The following is a 19767-nucleotide window of genomic DNA, read 5'->3' as shown; positions in this document are numbered from 1 at the left end:
ATTTGTCCCCAAATCTTCCATAGCATCCACTTAGCAATAGAATGTCAGACATAAAAGCTTTCACAAAGTTAGAGTGCGAGAACCAACAAAGCTCTCATCCCCCCTAGTTCCCCTCATGTTGCATATTAAATGAAAAACACGAAAAAAATGCGCAAGAATTTCTAGATTCTTTTCAAATGTGCTACAGTGTGATAACCGCAGTATTCATAAGAATGATTCTGCCTTGCAGCATCAAGCCAAGCCAAGTGATGAAATGTACTGCATTAATGGTACGGTATCAGTACTGCATAATCTACCTCCAGCAAAACTACTGCTGAAAGTAACCTTCTTCTTAGAACAGCGATATTCTTTTGCCAACGACTACACTGCTAAATAGTCTCTCGAACTATAGCCACCCTTTGTAAAGCCCAAGCTTAACATAAGTTAAAAAAAACACTGTGCCTGACTTCGGTGGGGGGGCAGCATCTCACATACTCACATGATGGATAAACCTAGTCACAAGAGGTGTGGACCGAATTACTCAGCCACCGGTCCCTGCCTGTGTACACATTTTTGGGCTGGCTTTCTAGTTTTAAACCTAACAACCAGCGCTTCACGTCATCACACTGAAGTCGCATCACCGGCGGTTCCGAGGCGCCAACAATCTGGTGACGAAGTTGTATTTTTGCGCGCCGCCTGTAAATCCAAACGTAGTTCAACGGACCAATACAGCTCCTTTCGGTCTACGGGGAACAAAAGTTATCACCTCACTTGGACAGTTCGCTTGAATGAGATCAGCAGCGGTCATCGCTGCCAGTCTGTGCTGGCATCCATCGGGCACGTTTCCGTCATTGTTGGTCTTTGTCAGTGCCTCAAATAAGCTCTCAAAAATTAGCTGAAATCCAACGCAACCTTAGAACACTTACACAGGGCGGGATGACCACCATAGGAGAGAAACGTTTATACTTACCGAAGAGTAGCATGGCAAGATGAGTAGCACGTTGTAGGCCTTGTAGAAGTCGCTTCACATTCTTGAGTTTGCCAAAAGTTATGATGCGTTTAGTCCGTCAGATGAAATGCCTAAAAATCACTCATAAGGGTGGCTACTTTTTAATTATGGTAAATGATAATCGGCACAGGATTCTAGCCGCACAGAGTATTTGCAAACACGTCTTTGCACAAACCGAACTTCGTGGAATGGCTATTTTTGGCTTCCGGAGGCTAAAGGACTAAAACCATAGACACCACAACGACAGCGCTCAGTGTGGAAAACGCGCAATAATCAAATTATATGGCGAGTAATAACTAATATATTTAAAATTACTGCTATATAGTTTTGTTTTTTCTTGCAAATACTTGTTTTCGCACCACTTCGCTTCGAGTGATGTAGGCGATCATCGGAACTCGCGTCGTCTGCTGCGCTAGCAGACCGCAGCTGAAGGAGTCTCGTACCCGTGGGATAAAATTATCACCACCAAAGATAAGATTTCTCACATCTTGTTGCTTGTAATACCTCACAGCGGCAGCCAACAGATTTTGCAAATGGATCAGCTCGCGATAAGCGGAGCTGGACTTTTAGAACGCTGATAAAAGGGGGCAATCTCGTGCAGAAAGCAGCCAGGAAAAACAAAAAAAAACGATGTACGATCCATTTCGTATAGTAATACCATTAAGACATATTTATACATGCGAAATCAATATGGATGGTTGTACTGGTTGCCCATGTATAATTGGTATATTTGTGTCGCACAAATACAACCAATATATCCATGTATCGGACTAATACCGATTGTCAATTGGACCAATTCATATTCGTAATCGTCCTATACAAAGTCAAATAAGATCAAACAGATCCAAGCAGAAATCCCATAGAGCCAAATAATGCTCTGCATTGGACTCCTACAAATCTGTATTGGAGTTTTTGCTAGGGATGCATGTATGAAGTGATTCAGCAAAAAGGCGGCTGATCGCAGATTTCAGGAAAAAGGACGTGGAAGTTTAGCCGCCGACCACAGCTGCCGTTATCATTTTCGGAACTAATATCACTGCAAGGCCAATCAGGGTGGGGGTGACAGTAAGCAAACAGTGGTGATGCGCGCTCTCAGAAAGAGCCGCATTCTCTCCCAACAATTCCCTAAACGTTGTAGTCGGTGTCACTGTACAACCACGCAGTGCTCTCCGGCGTGCGCTCGCGCGGTGTAGCTCATACTGAGCGTGACAGCGCACTCAATGCCAAAAAATAAAAGAAAGCCACGATCAGGGCGACTGCAAAACGAGCGCTACAACGCAAAAAAATATTACCGCCTGAACAGGCAAATTCAAATGGTTTTTGTTACCGACAGATGTCATTGCACACTGGAAACGAAACTCCACTACGCTATATTCAGGTTTCCACAAAATGTTTTCATCCGCGGTTGGTGTCATGCTGCGTGCGGCTCCACTGTGCTCTCAATTCATTTGATGCTGACAGAGGTAAAAAGCTTAAAGTGCTTTCGGCACTTGTGTTCGCTCAACGAGAGCTAGAATGCCTACAAAATGTATTTAGGTCCATCATCTTCTTGTGCTTATTGACTTCAGCGTCGGTGGCAAATGAGCACCCACGTCTGAAGGACGACAGACAGCTAAAGATAACTGCCTCAGTAAAAGGCTCATTTAATAAATCTGCATTAAAAGCAACACATTTAGCTCAATATACGGGCTTATTAAAGGTAACATTCACGCACCAGCTTTTCAGTAACAAATGTTCGAGCGAATTCTCCTAGTACTGCTGCTTTAATTCGGCGCAGTAAACGAACGAGAAGTGCAAAGGAGAAGGTTTTGCGGTATTCCACGCGTCTCTTTAAAACAATAAAGGCTCACTCGCTCCCTATCTTGGTTAATGGTAGTAATAATAAATTTATTAAAACAAAGGAGTTTGGAGAAGAGATGCTCCAGGGCCTCCGCACGGCCTGACTACACTAAACGTTCATGTTCCTATGGTTCGTCGTCGGCAGCCCACACTGTGGCGATCTGCTGCCGAACCGGGTAAGTGCAGCAGGGTCTCTCAGTCCTCCCAGGTGGTGAGAAAAGGATGTGGGAGAGGGGGATTATGGGGTTGTTGCGAAGGGTGCTGGGGGGATCGGTGAGGGTGTGGTGGTAGCGAGACGTACTATAAGGGGACGGGAGGGTGCGGGTCTAGAGTCGTCGCCGAGCGTCTGGTTCTAGTTATCTAGAGATTGGTGAGGTAAGGGGCACAGAAGTCGCTCGACCCAATAGGCCTGCGTCAGCTCACTGAAGAAGTGGATGCGATTACGCGTGAATCCTGGTTGACAGGCCGCCGGCGCCCGGTTTAACGAACCTTGGGCTAAGGCAATGGCGGCCTCATTACCGGGATTTTCTGTGTGCGCAGGCACCCATATCAGCTTCACATGGCGGTACAGCTTTACGGCGGACGAGCTCAGGTGGATGAGCTCAGCGGCGGACGAGCTCAGAAACGTGAACTCTACCACGTGCAAAATTTATTATTGCTGTTTGAAAGTCAAAAATTATGTAGTGTGCTTCCGTGTGTGCAAGCGCGTAGGCGATGTCTGCTTCTTCGGCTGCCTCCGAAGAGGTGACCGAGGGGAGGAGAACAGTAGCAAGAAGTTGAATTCGTGCATGTGGCGTCCACCCATAGGGCGTCCGTTTTGGAACCGTAGTATTTGTGGAGCGCCTCTGCTCGGGCTCGACGCGTTGCTCATGATGCTGGGGGTGCATGTTGTGAGGGAGAGGCTTGATGAGAAGTTCAAGGTGAAGAGCTCGAGGTATGGGAAGGAGGGTAGGGTCATTCGCAATGATGCGAATGTAAGTGTCCAGGATATGGCGATCGGTGGAGTTCTTGGTGAGACGCAATTATTGGGTTGGGCTTAGAGATGGGCCTTCACAATCTTCCCAACTGTGTTCTGAAGTCCCAGCTGTAAAAGGCGTTCTGTGGAAGTGCTAATTTGGAGATGTAGGGTCGTCTTGAACGCCGTGCGCAACAAGATGTTCAAGGCGTCCGTTCCCTGCTGTTCTATCGGAGATAGGTTATTCTATATAAGAAAATGCTGAGGACGAAGGCGTAAACGAGACGACATAGGTCGTTCTTCTTGACTCTGTGATATCCCGAAATTCGGTGGATGAGGTGCGATATCGCGCCTGTCACCTGCTTTAGTTTCTCGAGAGTTAAGGTGTTCTTGCCATTGTCCTCGATTTGATGTCCCAGAAGTCGGAGCGTATCCACCTCCTCGAGGGGACGGTCTTCGAGTTCAATAACAATGGGTATAGTGTGGCATCCATGGGTTGTGGGGCGAAGTATAAGGAGCTCAGACTTCTCTGGGGAGCATCAGAGTCATATACTCTGGGCGTGTTCTTGTGTGAGTGATGCGGCGTTTTGTAAGGCACCCTCTATGTCGCCGCCCCTACCGTGGATGGTCCATAATTGTGATGTCGTCCGCATAAAGCGTGTGTCTAAGATGAGTTATTGTGGACAGTTTCGGGCGAGGGGACTCAGGGTGGTGTTGAATAGGAAAGAAGAGAAGAAGGACCCTGCGGAGTACCGACGGTCCTGAGGGTGTAGAGTGGAGAGGCAAGGAAGCCAAAATGAACCTCAACCGTGCGGTCCGTTAAAAAAGCCTAAATATAGGTGTACATCCGTACACCCATATTAAGTGGAAAAAGGACAGTCATGATCGCCTGGTGTTCGACGCGATCTGATCAAAACCTTTGGAAAGCTCCAAAGCCAGGACTGCCTTTGTGTGGCTTGGAATAGCCGGGCCGAAGATGTCGTGAGTACGTGAGCTGCAGCATGGCGTCCTGAGTGGAGAGATGGGGCGGAAGCCCACAATGCTGCAGGTAAAGGTAGTTGCCCGCCTTGTGAAGGGTCAATCTCGCGAGTACCACGTGCTCGAAAAGTTTCCCGAGACATGAGGAGAGCGAGATGGACACAGGTTTTGTATTTTAAGAGGCTTGTTGGGTTTTGGAATAAATATTACCTTGGCGTGTCGCCAGGAATAGAGGAGGGTGCCCTCCGTCCAGCATTTGTTGAAGTAGTCTGTAATCTGTGCGATTGATTGGTCATCCATGTTGCGAGGTATAGAATTGGAGATTTTGTCAAGTCCAGGTGCTGAATTCGTGCGGAGAGCCAGGAGGGCCGCTCTTACCTCCGCTTCCGAAATATCAGCGTATAGTTCCCGGTTAGGTTTTCCTGAGTAGGGGGGCATGGGGTTGGATGTGACGGATGAGGTGTATGTTCGCTGAAATGTGTCAACGAGATCGTCCGGGTCGCTGTTGTGTGCGTGTACGAGGCATGTAACACGGTGTTGGTTAGCGGATTTGCACCATGTGGGACATATGAGATGTCTCAGAAGTTGCCGAGCTCGCTTGGTGGACAGTTTGCCGACGAGTCCGTCGCAAACTTGCCCCCAATTAGAGCGACAGACCTCCTCTGCGTGTTGTATCTGCGTCTGCAGTGCGGCCAGTCACTTTTTAAGCGTTCTGTTTAACTTGTTGCATTTCGAAAGCTCGAGTAGGCTGTGGTACGCCTCATAGATGTGGGCGAGGCTGAAATCTAGGGTGGGGGTGTCCTGTGCTGTTGTGATCTGACGGATATTGTATTGGACATCGGTCATAAGTTATTCTACCCATTCATCGATGTCCCTGATAGGTTTGTTTGTGTCGTCCTTCCGCCATGCGCGGATGGCGTCCCAGTTCACCCGTTTGTGGGTGATGTGTGTGTGGCGGGGTTGTTTAAAGGGGAGCGAGATGCTAATGATGGTAGTGATCGCTTCCCAGTGTGTGTTGTGTTACTGTCCAGGTCACGAAACCGAGAAAGCGACTGAGGGTCAAGTCCGGACTGTTCATGCTGACGCTGGTGCCTATCCTCATGGGTATGTGGACATTGTGTGTAGTGAGGCACATCTCCTGGACTAGGGACCAGAGGCGTCGATCACGGCCCGTAGTATAGCTGTACTCCCAGTCGGTGTGCTGGCAGCTGAAGCCTCCTTCGATGAGAAGAGTGTGCCCGCCAGGGAGTCGGTGGAGGTTCCGCAGGAGCGTCTCCAGGGAAGACATTGGATGGAATGGGGGTGGTATATATTCGCAGTGAAGATGGAGGGCAGCGCGTGTGCGTGACGCATGGTTTTCGTGATTGCGCAAGGTCTCTGACGCAATTGTGTGTGTCTGGTGGGTGACTGAACGGTGTACAAGAGTGCACACCCTGGGTTTGTCCGTGGCATCTGAGTGGTTACGGCATAAAACTAGACAGTGATATCCTAGTGACCGTATCCTGGAGAAGGATGATTTGAGGTGGTGGGGTGAGGATAGCAACTACTAATTAAAAAGGTGCTTGCTTACCTCGGAAGCCGCGTCGATTCCACTGAAGAGTGGGCAAATTAGGGTGATGCAACGCCATAATGGAGCGATTGCGAAGTACGGAAGGCGTTGAAGGGAATAGTGGTTGCGAGCGGTGAAGAGGAGGTAGTTGGAGATTGATGTACTTCAAGAAAACTGTTTGCGTGTTCTCTATGGCTTGAATGCGGGTGTTTATGTTTGTCATCCTCATGTCAAGCGTATTAACCAGGCGTGAGAGCACCACGTCGATTTTCATCACAGTTGAGTGGAGAGAGAGTTGATTTTGGCATCTATCTGGGCTTCTAAAGCCGTTACCTTTGCTTCAAATGTTGCCTCAACTTGCTCAAGGCCATCATGTGTGACAGGTGGCGGTTCTGATGTACGTTTCTTTTTTGGGGGGAGAGGGGGGGGGGCGGTTGTGCGGCTGAGGATGTTGGAGAGAAGGCGGGAAGTACAGGTTAGGAAAGGAGGGTGAATGAGGAGGGTTGGTGTAGGGTCTGTATGATGGAGGAAAGGCGGTTTACCTCTTCCCGCAGGGCCCTGAGTTCATTGTCGCGTGAATCCTCCTGTTGAGTCTGGGGTGGCAGAGTTTGTTTGGAGATGACTACTGCTGCTCGGTCGGTCCATGACATCTTTTGTAGGTCCTTTGCGCGTTCTCCTCTGCGAAACGACGTGGAGCGAGTGGCGTTGAGCTCTAGCTTCCGAGTAGCACCTCCATTCGACGCATTCAGATGCTATTAGAACCGCACATGCTGTCTCTTGCCGCTATCATGCCGTGACGGGACGTCTTCGGGTGAAGCGCTGCCGCAGCACCTTCAGAGGAGCCGTTTACGATACAAGCTTTGCCGCTACAAACACAACGACAGAGAACATCCCCTGGCACTATATAACCCACGCTCTCGTTCTGTGCCAGCAAATAGGAATACAAAGACACTGCTAGGACACCGCCGAACCGCAGCTTTTCCTAGCCAAGCCAGTACAAGCCGATAGATTAAGCAAGGTTGCACTTAGTTTGCATGAGCAAACGAGGCCGCTAAAAACAACTTACAGTATAATTAGGCAAAAAAATCTATTGCGCGTTCTTTTCTTTAGAAAGAAAAAGCTTGATCTCAGCTATTTGAGCCCATCACCATGTCATTTTGCTTTTTTTCCGTAGTTACAAACAATATTGAAGGTTTAGGCATGGTTAGAGCCTAGTGATGCGTGCGAAAGCTTTGTTTAGCACGGTTATGCATAATGTAGCAAGGTTTTACACGCTTTGAATGTTTCAATTAGAGGCACACTCAAGCTTTGCCTTTACAGTAGATGCGATAGCGCCTTTAACATTGGTTTTTGGTTCCGCGATTTTTATACTTTTGTTTAGGTTGGTTTTCGTGAAAAGCAAGGCACAGTATGTCTCACGCTTCGTGGACGCCTACTTCCTAATTACGTCAAGGTCAATCGGGCCAGTGAGGCATGATCAAAATCATTTGAACTCAGGGAGGTGGAATGCCAGGTTGCGCCCATAAGAATCTACATTTACAGCACAGTCGCTGTCCTCTCAAGCAAACCATTATAGCTGATATGGCTGGCAATAAGTTTCTGAACGCGACCGCGTGATGAGCATTGGCGACGCTGAGAACAATTCTGGCCATTTGAACAGCTGTACGAAACAAACGAGCCGTGCGATTTCAGCTGCCTTGAAGCTTAGTTCTCATTCGTTCACGCTCAATATCGATGGAACGCTGCTTTATTACTTTGCTTATATCGTGAGATACGCCGAGTACCTCATATGATCGCAGTCAGGCGTAACTGTTTGCGCTTCGTTTCACACCGTTCTGTTTGCCCTTGGCAGGTTTATCCCCATGTTTTCTTGCCGTCTCTTAATTTTAGCAGTTTAGCACTGCCGGGAGCAATGAGCACTCTGTAGTTCGACGACCGCCACTCGCGTATGCAACTCTGCCACGGCCGAATTATTCCCAATAAATCTGTTGCCTCAGTAAAGCGCCTCATTGGGAAACCTTTTGTTTTATTCCTAAGTGATCAACTTCTGTCCCCACTACGTGACAATATCGAAGAATAAAGAAATACCTAATGCAATGCTCGTGGTTTTGAATTTAATGCATTACCCTTTCTGAAATGGCATCGCTGCATCCTGTATGGCAGCCAAACTTGAGCTACTTTTTTATATTGCAACATACAGACACGCCGTCGGTATTGGATGCACAAAATTGCAAGTAACGACATTTTATAACTGTCTGTTCACTGAAGAAAATTTCTTAAAATACCCTGCCTCTCGTGATAGTTGCTTCCTCCATAGATCGCGTACAGTTGTCAACAAAACAGGCGGGCTTTAAATTGTCCGTATCAAACCGGAAAATGTCAAGAAATTTAGTTTGTTGTTTCTTAGTGCTTAAACTGATCAGTGATTTCTTCTTCAGCAAGAAAGACAGAAAGAATAAACTTTAATAACCAACGGATAATGTGACTGCCCCCCCTCCGACACACTGTTCAGGGGGCTGGTGGCGCCGCATAAGATGCAAGCTTGGAGCTCTTGGGTCCCAGCAGCCTCTTCAGCCAGTGGGACGAGCAGGAGCTGGAACTCAAGGACCTTCAACGTGTTGTTGCTTGGCTTCATGGGCTTTTCATTTTTTTCTTTCACACGCGTTTGTTCTTTCTCTCTTTCTTTGTTAGGTATTAGCTATTAATAACTTCTGCCCTATTAACGTCACATATTTTTGCGATTTCATGCATTACTGCAAATCTTTGTAATCAATGGGTGTAGTAAAAGTTAGACTTCTGTCATCACGGCTATTCCAGTGCCAATGCTGTAAGTCGAACCTCCCAGCTAGCGTTTGTCGCTTGACCTCCGCATCTTTATAAACGGTACTCCTAATCCTCCTCTCGCTTTTTCGGCATTGTCTCCGCTTCCCGCTTTGCCGTTATTCCTCCTCCTGGGCTCGCGTTTGCCGCTTTGCTTCGGATACATGTTCATCGCATCAATGACGTCATTCGATAGAAACGTAACCGATTTTTTAACAGCGACACTGCTCTCTTCTCGCCTAGCGGTATTCTTGCGGTTCTGAGCTTCTCGTTGCTGTCGCTGTGCCTTTTCGAAATCGAGGCATTTACAAAGCCTGGCCATGTGGAGCCTTGCTAGTAGACGATTCACAGTCCATCGCGCACGCATAAATTTCTACAGACGACTGACACGACAAAAAGATTCTACGGCCCCGCAGCAGCTTCCGCTCTCCTGCACTGGCACCACCATGCAGTACGTTGCCTGCGCGAAACAAAAAACGCTTTGCCATCAGCCGTCATGCTTCAGCACGCCGAGACCTGTCATCATCAGTCACATCTCAAATGCATTCCCTTTCCAATGTGCTGTATCGGCGTCTGCCTGAAGAGATCACCTTTTTCCAGTGCCGTCAGTGCCAACAGAAGAGTTTTCGCATAATGGCCGGACCTGGTAAAGTTTGCCCATTGAATACGCCTCATATAGCACTGTGCTATACGAGTCATTTATAAATTGAAAGCTTCGTTAACAGGGAATGCATACACTGTTTACTGTTTCATGGGTGGGCTTGCTTACATGTTGTTAAATGACATGACAAAGTACAGATGGGGTCAAATTCACCTTGGCAGACCTCCTCTTTTTTGCAGGGTACAATTCGTATCGCTGCATTTACGGCTTCCATACTCCAGTGGACAAATTATGTGCATTCAGAGAAATGGAATAAATACCGTAAGCTTCAATGACACGGAAATAATAGCATCGGAACGCTCTTTTGAGTCCTTCATCCATTTCGAGTGCGTGCCTGAATCTCCGAATGCTGCACTGTTAACAGGTATCGTTGACGCCTATGAGACCCGCGTGCGCTCATTCTATGAGTGCTTATGAGTCCTTGGAGAGTTGTCCTGCGCTTTGACTGATATAAGTATGGCATGCAAATTTCCCGCGTACAAAATTATTTTTTGAAGCGTGTTAATTCGAGTCAGCATTTATTCACGCTTAGTGATTGGCCAATGTACCATCTAGCAAAAGCGAGCACCCACCGTCATTGCTCCTTCTTTGCTTCGTTGAGGACAGCTGCGATGGCATGCTGCGGTTTCCAATAGAAGTACATGCATGCATCAGAAACGTTCAACCAAAGGAGAAAAATTTTCACAGGGAGCCGTTTCTCCAGCCCGAGAAAGCAAACACAGATATATTCTTGTAGAGATTAAGTGCGTAGACGCTATTTCAGTTTCCATTGTGCAGAAACTTTATTGCGGCTTCTAGCAAATCTTTATTAAAATTACCGATGTTGGGTGATTTTGTTCCTTCCTTAGCATCATGGAATCGTGTTAAAACACCCTACGTCGCTTCAGCAGCTCTTGGCCGATTTCGAACGTCAACAGAACGCGCTCAGTCCTTTGGCTTAGGTTCAGGTTCGGTGTCTCTGCCAACAGCACTGGTTGCGAGGCTAATTAATGTGTTCAAGAGATCTGCCGCATTCGCCTCAGGAACGATGGCCACAAGAAACGCCACTGTAACGAAAAAGCAGCCATGTAATTGTCAGCGGCTATAAACACCAAACGCAATTTCGTTGGCAAGCCTAACCTACGCGCGTCATATGAACAGCAAGTCTGGTTGCGTGTTCATTCTTTTTGCTGCCTGGACTATCGTTAGGGATTCTATTTGTAGGCATATTGGCACACCTTGGTAATATACACACGAATTCCTAAATGTTCCGCAAATTTAATTTATACATGTTTGTACAAGAAGTGGTACTTACCAACGATGAGAAGAAAAACCTGAAGGACGTTGACAGGTGCCATGCTTTCTTTATTATCAGCCTGCATTGAGAATAATTATGAGCAACGCTGCCACTTTGCAATATGAGGGCATTTTTACTCTAGCTTTTGTGATTAAATGCTTTATACTTAGCAACCTCATAATATCAAATCCAAGCTGTCTCCCTCGAAACAGCGACAAAATGTGAAAGGTTAAAATTTCAGTTAGAAAGTGAAGAATGTCTTCCAGTTTTGATGTATATTACTACATTAATAGTCCCTTGCGTACCTTTTAGTCCCATACTACAAAGCTCTTCGCACAACTTCCGTAGGAATATTACCCAATCAAATGATAGGCTCGATTGTCGCAGGGTTTTCTATAAAATAACCCCCTATTCAGGAACATTACTGCACAAAGGCACTGTGCTACTTTAGCACTGTGCTACTTTAGTCAGATGCAGACTTCCTATCTGCGCTTTTCTGGTTACGTAACACAGGTATCGAGTGTTAGCGCTCCCGTGCATGATCGTATGGCGTATAATCACGTCACTCCATAATTTACTGCTGAAAATTGAGAATGTGCTTCTCTGTTTATAGTTGACCCCTAATAATGCTGCCATTGCTTTAGCTCTATTGGCACGGAAACACAACTGGGGATGCAAATGTTTTGATGCCCTGGCTTCATTAGCTTTGCAAACCGTTTTGAGCCAGCCAGAGCGACAAGATGAAATGTAATTTCTTTCTTGGCAGCTTCAGCGTGTACAAGGCATACTATCATGTGGAATCTGGAAAACATCATGGATTTAGAAAGCTATTGGGAACACCTTTTCGTTCACCAAGACCAAAACAAGAGGCAACAAATTGGTTTTGAGAATATTTACTATCGTACCTCTTCGAGCACTACTGCTGCAGTTTATCAGTTATTATTTTGTATGAAAGGCTTATGCTAAAATAGAATATGACTCAACTAACGAACACAAATTAAGGCGCTGGTGGGATATTTTTGTTTTATTTTGACCACTTTCGCTTTGTCTTGCAACGTCATTATTAATCACGAAGTAGTGTTCTGCATATGTGCGCCCATATATAATAGGAGTGAGCCAGAACGTGTTGCAGAGCTTGGGATAATTTCGCGTTGAGCTTCAAAAACATATTAACGTTTTTCCGAGCAAGACTTGCACACTCTCATGGTGGCTTCCTCTTTTCAGGATTTTAAAAGTTGTATTACACTCGGTTCTTATTTCTCATCTGCAACCCTTTACTCCCTTCAGAGGTGTTACTTCTGAAATGTGCCTTCGTAAATCAGAAACACAAAAATTCCTCACTCGGTGCGATTGGGAGATCCTTCTTCAGGTCAAAATGTGCGAATTTCTGCAAGGGCTTACACAGAAGGGGTCGTTGCCAGCTACTGTAATGTATGTCACACTCATCAATCATGCAGAAAATTGGATTTGAAATGCTACTCTGTTTGTCACTGCCGTGGCTCGATTAGGCATATGGTACATGCCTGTTTTTACCTTTCGAATTTTGAGCATCATGCATGAAAAGAGGCGGAATATATTAGCGCAGCGAAATAAATCACATGGCAATTATCGTGCTTAGAGTTACGTAAATGCGAAGATTTTGCAATATATATATATATATATATATATATATATATATATATATATATATATATATATATATATATATATATATATATATATATGTTTTAAAACATCGCTGTAAGTTGCGTACAAACCAGATAATCGCCTGTGTCATTTTTTCAGAGGCAAAGAAATCAAATTAAATCCAACAATCATAGTTTAAGGCCAAAGAAGACGCCAACTTTTTCTGGTCCTACTTTAAACGCTCGTTTTTAGGATGCAACTCTTTCTGGATATAACAAATCAGCAGGTCCCGATATCATATGAAAAATGTTTACCTTCTTTAGCACGTCGAAATTTCTTCGGCAGGCTTAAGTTGTGTGAGTAAGTGTAGCTTGCCATACAGCTTTTTATAGCAATGCGGACAAGCTTCACGTAGAAAAGAGCGCAAAATATTTTCATGGGAAAATTTAGTTGTTTTCGTTATTTTTTTGCTTCAGTCCTTGTGACAAACACGTGCGAAGGTGAAAAACATGTCAAACGTGTCATTCGACCAATAATTGAAAAAGATAACGCGGAAGTGTCTCTGCAAGCAATGTGGCATATGTGACAGGAACAATGCCAGTGACACAATTTTGACACATTTTCTGCGTTCTCGGAGAAGGTCGCCCTTCACAGCTCAAGGCCCAAATTCTTGAAATCACCACGCTGGAATGCTCGCCATTTGCTATACCAAATAAGTATAGTGAGGTTCACTCCTAGCAAACAAAGTTTCCAGTGGATATTCGAATATTGTAACAGAGAGCCCACCATGCATTTAGCTACCACGTAACACGCTTCTTGGCGCATACTTAGATTGTGCCAACGTCCGCGCAGTTTTTTCGAAGTCTGGCTGTTTCTGTTCACACACCAGTGCTCTGCATAGCTCCCGAAAGAGGGCAGAAAGTGTGTTTCTCTGCAAATATTGGTTGAAGGCAATTCTAAAAGTTTTTGCGCTCGTTCTTTGAACAAGTTGAAAGCGCGAAGGAAATTGTGCTGGTAGTAGTTTATACTACAGTTGTGCATTAGTGAAGGCAGACCAACTAGCAGGTTTCAGCTATGCATAAACAAACTTGCGGTTTAAACAACATAAAACCTATATTTGATGACCTTAGATAAAAACCATTACCGAATCTGTTCAACGCTGTTCTGTTAAAACGTTTTCATGCTTATCACATAAATAGTGACCATTTCCTTGAAAGATTTGCGACAGTCATGCTTGGAAAATTGCCCATACCCGTACCAACTATGGTCACCAAATGTTTATGTATATGTTACCACAAGTTCTTAATTCCTCTCTTAACACGTCCAGCTAATCTATACAACAGTATATATCCTCAAAATATCAGTGTAATCAGTATTGATGGTAAACAAACTTATTTGTATTTGTATTTGTAAATATCTTGGCGGTCAGTACGAATTCTCGGCTGCCGTCGAAAATCGCAATGATAGGACCTGAAATGCAAGACAGATTCGCGTAACTGCGCAACAGCGGTACACGTCGGCAAACCTCGCCCAGGTAGTTCAAATTAATCAGAACCCTACTAGTACAGCCATGCTTGCGCACTTTTGGCGCTTAAAATTTATACCATCACCTACAAGACAGAGCCAAGATGTCAAAATAAGGCTAACGCCGGAAACAATTTTGAACGTCGCAGAAAATTCTAGGCGGGATCATGTCAGTTCCGGCGCACTGTCGTGCTTGCTCGAGTAGCAGACAGCGCGATAAAAAAGCCTTCCAGCGGAGGTTTTCGAGTAACAATAACATTTTAAAACATTGCACAAACGTGAACAATATGAGCGGGCTTTTTCAATAAAGCTGTTGCCGAATTAATCACAACTGTGTTGGATGTTTGTCATCAATTAAAACATGTTATTTAAATTTTTTCCCCAAGCCTTTTATTTATGTACTTATATGAGGAATACAGAGAGTCGGAGCACTCCCATTTGTATATTAAAACCCTTTTTCATCAAGTTAAGTTTATCATAGAGCTGTCTTTGTGAACCTATGAGAGATGTTCGAAAAAGTGGCCCATATATTTATAAACATTTTATATAATTGGTACGTTAATCACGTTGAATAAACACAAAGTATGCAAATGTCTTGTACTCCATTCTAGAAAGTTATTATAAGGACCGGACGCTCTCCGCATGAAGCAGGAAACCTTTACACATTGTAAATTTTAAATAATTTTTATCATTGCGGCCAGATGCAATCATTAAATGCTACATCTGCAACACATGTGCGAACTAGGTTATTAAAGTAAACGGGGAGATCGTACTGTAATCTTTCAATGCCGCATTGCGTATCCGTTAAAATTCGTCTTTACGCTGATGATTACATCCTTCATCGTAGAATTAAAACACCTCTTGACCATGAATCGCTCAATGACTCAATTATTAAAGTTTCTAGGGGGTGCGAGGAACGGCAAATGAATATTAATTTCTCTATAACTATTTCTATCTCCTTTATGGAACGCGCAACTTCACTCTTCACGTACACTTTCACGGTCAGGATTTAAAGCCACAGAATTTAAATACCTCGTTCTCCCTTTTTCTCGTGATATGTCATGGTCCCAACACATTAATATAATATATAACAAAGGTTTTAAACATCTCGTTTGTATTTTCATAATACATTTTTCTGTCCCTGCCCATTTATGCTATATCCTCTTGAGGCTGCAGTATCTGTAAATAAATAAATAAATTCTAAGATGGCGTTTATTTGGTGGAACTGGGACGAAAGGGCAGTGGCGATAGCGATCCGTAGTCAGACAGATCGAGACCCCAGCACGCACGAAGTGATAGCAATGCCGCTGAAGAGAACGTTCAAATTTACTTTTCGTCGTTACAGCAATGTTGTTCTTCATTATTGCAATCGGCCCCCGGTATAAGAGTAGCCATCCTGGCGACCTACGGCGTGGACAAGTAGGCGGAGTCATAATAAGACTTAAGGCGCGGCAAACGAACAGTAGCGTCCACGCCGGCGGCACGGAATAACGGGATCCAGGGCCCCACGAGGTTCCCCGGTTTGGGGAGGCGGAGTCGTGTTACGGCTGCCGTGGTGGGACATCTGGCAAGTTGTGAGGGAGCAAGCGATTTAGCCACCCTCTTTGCAGTATCGTGTTCCTTCCAAAACAAGAAAATACTAGAGGCGTCAGACTGGTACGGCAGAATCGAGCCAAGAGAAGGGTGATGGCCGTAAAGAAAGAAGCCTGTAGCCAACTGCTTCACGGTGTTTTGGGCGGACGTGACATGTAGAAGGACGAGATTCCAATTACAGTTGTTTGATGAGACACAGATTGAAATGATTTTGCCAAGAGGTCGGTTAAATCATTCTGTGAGGCCGTTACTCAGCTGGCGATAGGCGGGGCTGGTTCCAGAAGGATATTGCACTTGCGGCACAGGGCTTTTAGAACTTCCGACAAGAAAACGCGTCCTCTGTCCCTGAGCAGTTCCTGAGGTGTGCCGTGGCAAAGGACAAACCGCTGCAAAATGAAGGAGGCAATTTCGGACGCCGAAGCAGATGGAAGGGCGCCGGTTCCTACACAACTCGTGAAGTGATGCACTGCGATGATTACCCAGCGATTACTGGCGGGATTGTACGGGAGCGGACCGTATAAATCAATGCCTACACAGTCCAAGGGACATGGTGGGCAAGGTGGCGGCAGCTACTCTGCAGCAGAACGATCAACAGGAAGCTAGAGACGTTGACACGCGAGGCGTGAGATGACGTTTTTTAATGACAAACTTCTGCATACTCCGCAAATATAAACGAAGCTAGACTCGGTTTTGTGTCTTGAAGACTCCTGCGTGACTGCATTGTGGGTCAGCTTGGAAGGAATCAGAGATGTGCGAGCGTAGGTGGCAAATAACTAATAACCACTTGCGGCCATCTGCGCTGTAGTTGCGACGATGAATGGCGAAGCGGGATGTCTGGCGACGAAGAAAACGTGATGAATAAACCGCCGGGGTGGTGCAGTGGTCCCGAATACTGTGCCGGAGTTCCCGAATTCGAACCAGACCACGGCGGCTGCGTTTCGATGGAAGCAAAGCGAAGTAGCGTCGTGTGCTGTGCGATGTCAGCGTACGTTTAAGATCTCCAGGCGGTCGAAATTACTCCGTAGCCCTCCACTACGGCTCCCCTTTCTCTCTTTCACATTTCACTCCCACCTTCCTATCTTCCCTGACGGCGCGGTTCAGCTGTCCACTGAGCAAGTGTGACAGATGATGCACCTTTCCCTTCCTGTCAACCAATTATTATTATTATTATTATTATTATTATTATTATTATTATTATTATTATTATTATTATTATTATTATTATTATTATTATTAATTATAGGAAGGGAAAGGTGCGGTAACTGTCTCACTTGTTTCCTGTGGACACCTCAACCGCGCCGTAAGGGAAGGAGGAAGGTGGGACTGAAAGTGGAAAGAGAGAAAGAGGAGCCGTAGTGAAGGGCTACGGCGTCATTTCGACCCCCTGAGGATCTTTAATGTGCGCTGACATCGCACAGCACACGGACGCGCCATTGGGTCAGATCGGAAATGAAAGAGAGAAGCATACAGGGGCTCGCGCGACGGCAGGGTGTCTTCAGATGCAAAGAGGCTTGCGACTTCAACCAAAAATGGGCATAAAAAAAGAGCATCGGCGTTGTGGTGCTTGCTTCAGGTCTGATAGACTACGCGAACGTCATATTCTTGCAGGCGAAGAGCCCATCTTGCGTGGCGGTCAGAAGGACTTTCGGGAGGATAGCCAGTAAAATGCATGTGGGTTCGTCACGACATCATAAGGGCGGCCATATAGTTAAGGACGTAATCAGGTAAGAGCTCAAGCTATAGCCAAACATGAATGCACTTTCTCTGTGACTGAGTATTGGACTCAGCCTCCTTTAAGGTGCGGCTTGCATAGGCGACGATGGACTCAGAAAAGCCGGTTTGCGCTGCGCGAATACAGCACCAAGACCAATACCATTGGCGTCTGTGTGGACCTCGGTAGTGGCCATCGGGTCGAAATGACGTATGACATGTGGTGCAGTGAAGATGCGGCGCAAGTTATCGAAGACACCGTCGCATTCGGGTGACCACAGTGACAGGAAGACACCGTCGGAGCGAAGTTGTCTTTAAGGGGCAGGAATTGAGCCGAAGTTTCAAATAAACCTACGAAAGTAGGAGCACAGACCTAGGAAGCTGCGCAGACCTTTCATGGAAGTAGGCTTGGGAAAGGCAGAGTCAGCGCAACGTTTTGTTGGGTCTGGAGAGATGCCTTTCTTAGAGACATGCCCTAAACTGATTAGTTGACGAACAGCAAAACGATATTCCTTTAAGTTGAGCTGCAATCTGGCTGCAGAAGGACCGATTAAGACGAGCTTTAGGAGGTGTTAGAGGTGGGTGTCGGAGTCAGGTAAAAAGACGACGATGTCGTCGATGTAGCACTGGCCCGTCTTTCATTTTAGTTCCCTAGAAATGGCGTCCATTATTCTCTCAAATGTTGCAGGCGCATTATGAAGACCGAAAGGCATAATGTTATACTCATAAAGGCCCACGAAGGATACAAATTCGGTTTGGGGGCCATCGGCCGCTTCCATGTGGTCCTGCCAGTACCCGGAACGTAGACGGAGGGAAGAAAATAGTTCGGTCACTTACAAACACTCTAAAGCATCTTCGATGAGCGGGAGAGGGTAGGCATCCATTTTCGTAATGACTTTAAGACAGCAGTCATCATCATCACCAGCCTGACTATACCCACTGCAGGGCGAAGGCCTCTCCCATATTTCTCCACTTAACCCGGTTCTGTGCTAGCTGCATCCATTTGACCCCCGCGAACTTCTTAACCTCATCCACCCACCTAACTTTCTGCCGCCCCCTGCTACGCTTTCCTTCTCTTGGAATCCAGTTTGTTACCCTAAGACTGCAGTAATCTAGACTAAACCGGATGGAGCCATATTTTTAGCAAACACAATAGGCGGCGCCCAAGGTTCAATCACATCGTTCTGGAGCACTTGGTCGACTCTCTTTTCAATCACCTACACTCAGCGGCCGACGTACAGTAAGAGCGCTGCCACAGGGGAATGCGACTTCCGGTATTGATAGGGTGGGTGACTAAAAGTGTGGCCCAGGGAACTTGCGTGGGTGCCGAAGGAGGAGAAGAATTGTGCAGTAGATTAAGGAGCTACCTTCGTTGCGCCGCAGGAAGATCGGCATTTATGGAACGGAGGAGCAGATATGTAGAGGAGAGAGCGAGCGTAGCAGATGAAGGGCTGAGCGCAATCACGGAAAGATGCAGCGCGTCGTCAGGATCGGCACGGAAGAGAAGAGATGCGACTAATCGGATACTGCCGACACATTCGCCATAACGCTAAGATAAAAGGGTCAGATAAAAGGGTTAAATGTGCCGCTCGTAAGGTTGTGTCAGAATATTTTGCTCTCCAATCAGTATAAATATGCTGGAAAAGTTTAAGGTTAGCTAGTATACGGACTTGAACCTGCGACATATATACCTCCAATCTTATGTCGTTTCCTTTAAGTTCAGGTGTCCACCGAAACGTGAACCAGATACTACGCGTTGCTTTTCCAAAACACCAAACCAAGTGAAGATTTTAACACTTTTCCAGGCTCTGTGACAAACTCTCAATTCCAAAAATGTGCGAAATCTAAAGTAGCTGTCAAAAAGGCCACCGCGTTAGGTCTCAACAGCGGAGCTTAAGTGTCCTCCAAATTTCTCGTTTGTTTTAAATGGAACATTTTGCTTACTATAATAGGGATTGGTAATCGTACAATGACAATTGCCTGAACTCTCCGCTTCGCGTACCATTTGTCTGAAAGCTTTTACAAATCAGTGTATCTTCACAGCTTTTCAAACATGAAACGTAATAGATGACAGAGATGCAAACACAAATTATTTATTTCACCGAGAGGAAAATACATATACCTTCTTCTAAGAAACTATCTTGCTTGCATTCAATACAGTCAACACATATGATGACTTTATCAGAGTTGTTCATAGAGCAACACATTTAATCGCTCGTACAGCCTTTATTTGTTTCGTGAGTGACAG

The sequence above is a fragment of the Amblyomma maculatum genome, chromosome 5 (genome assembly GCF_055883805.1).
Source record: "Amblyomma maculatum isolate TAMU_Amacu chromosome 5, ASM5588380v1, whole genome shotgun sequence".
Taxonomy (NCBI): Eukaryota; Metazoa; Arthropoda; class Arachnida; order Ixodida; family Ixodidae; genus Amblyomma; species Amblyomma maculatum.
Note: the sequence above shows the minus strand (reverse complement) of the source record.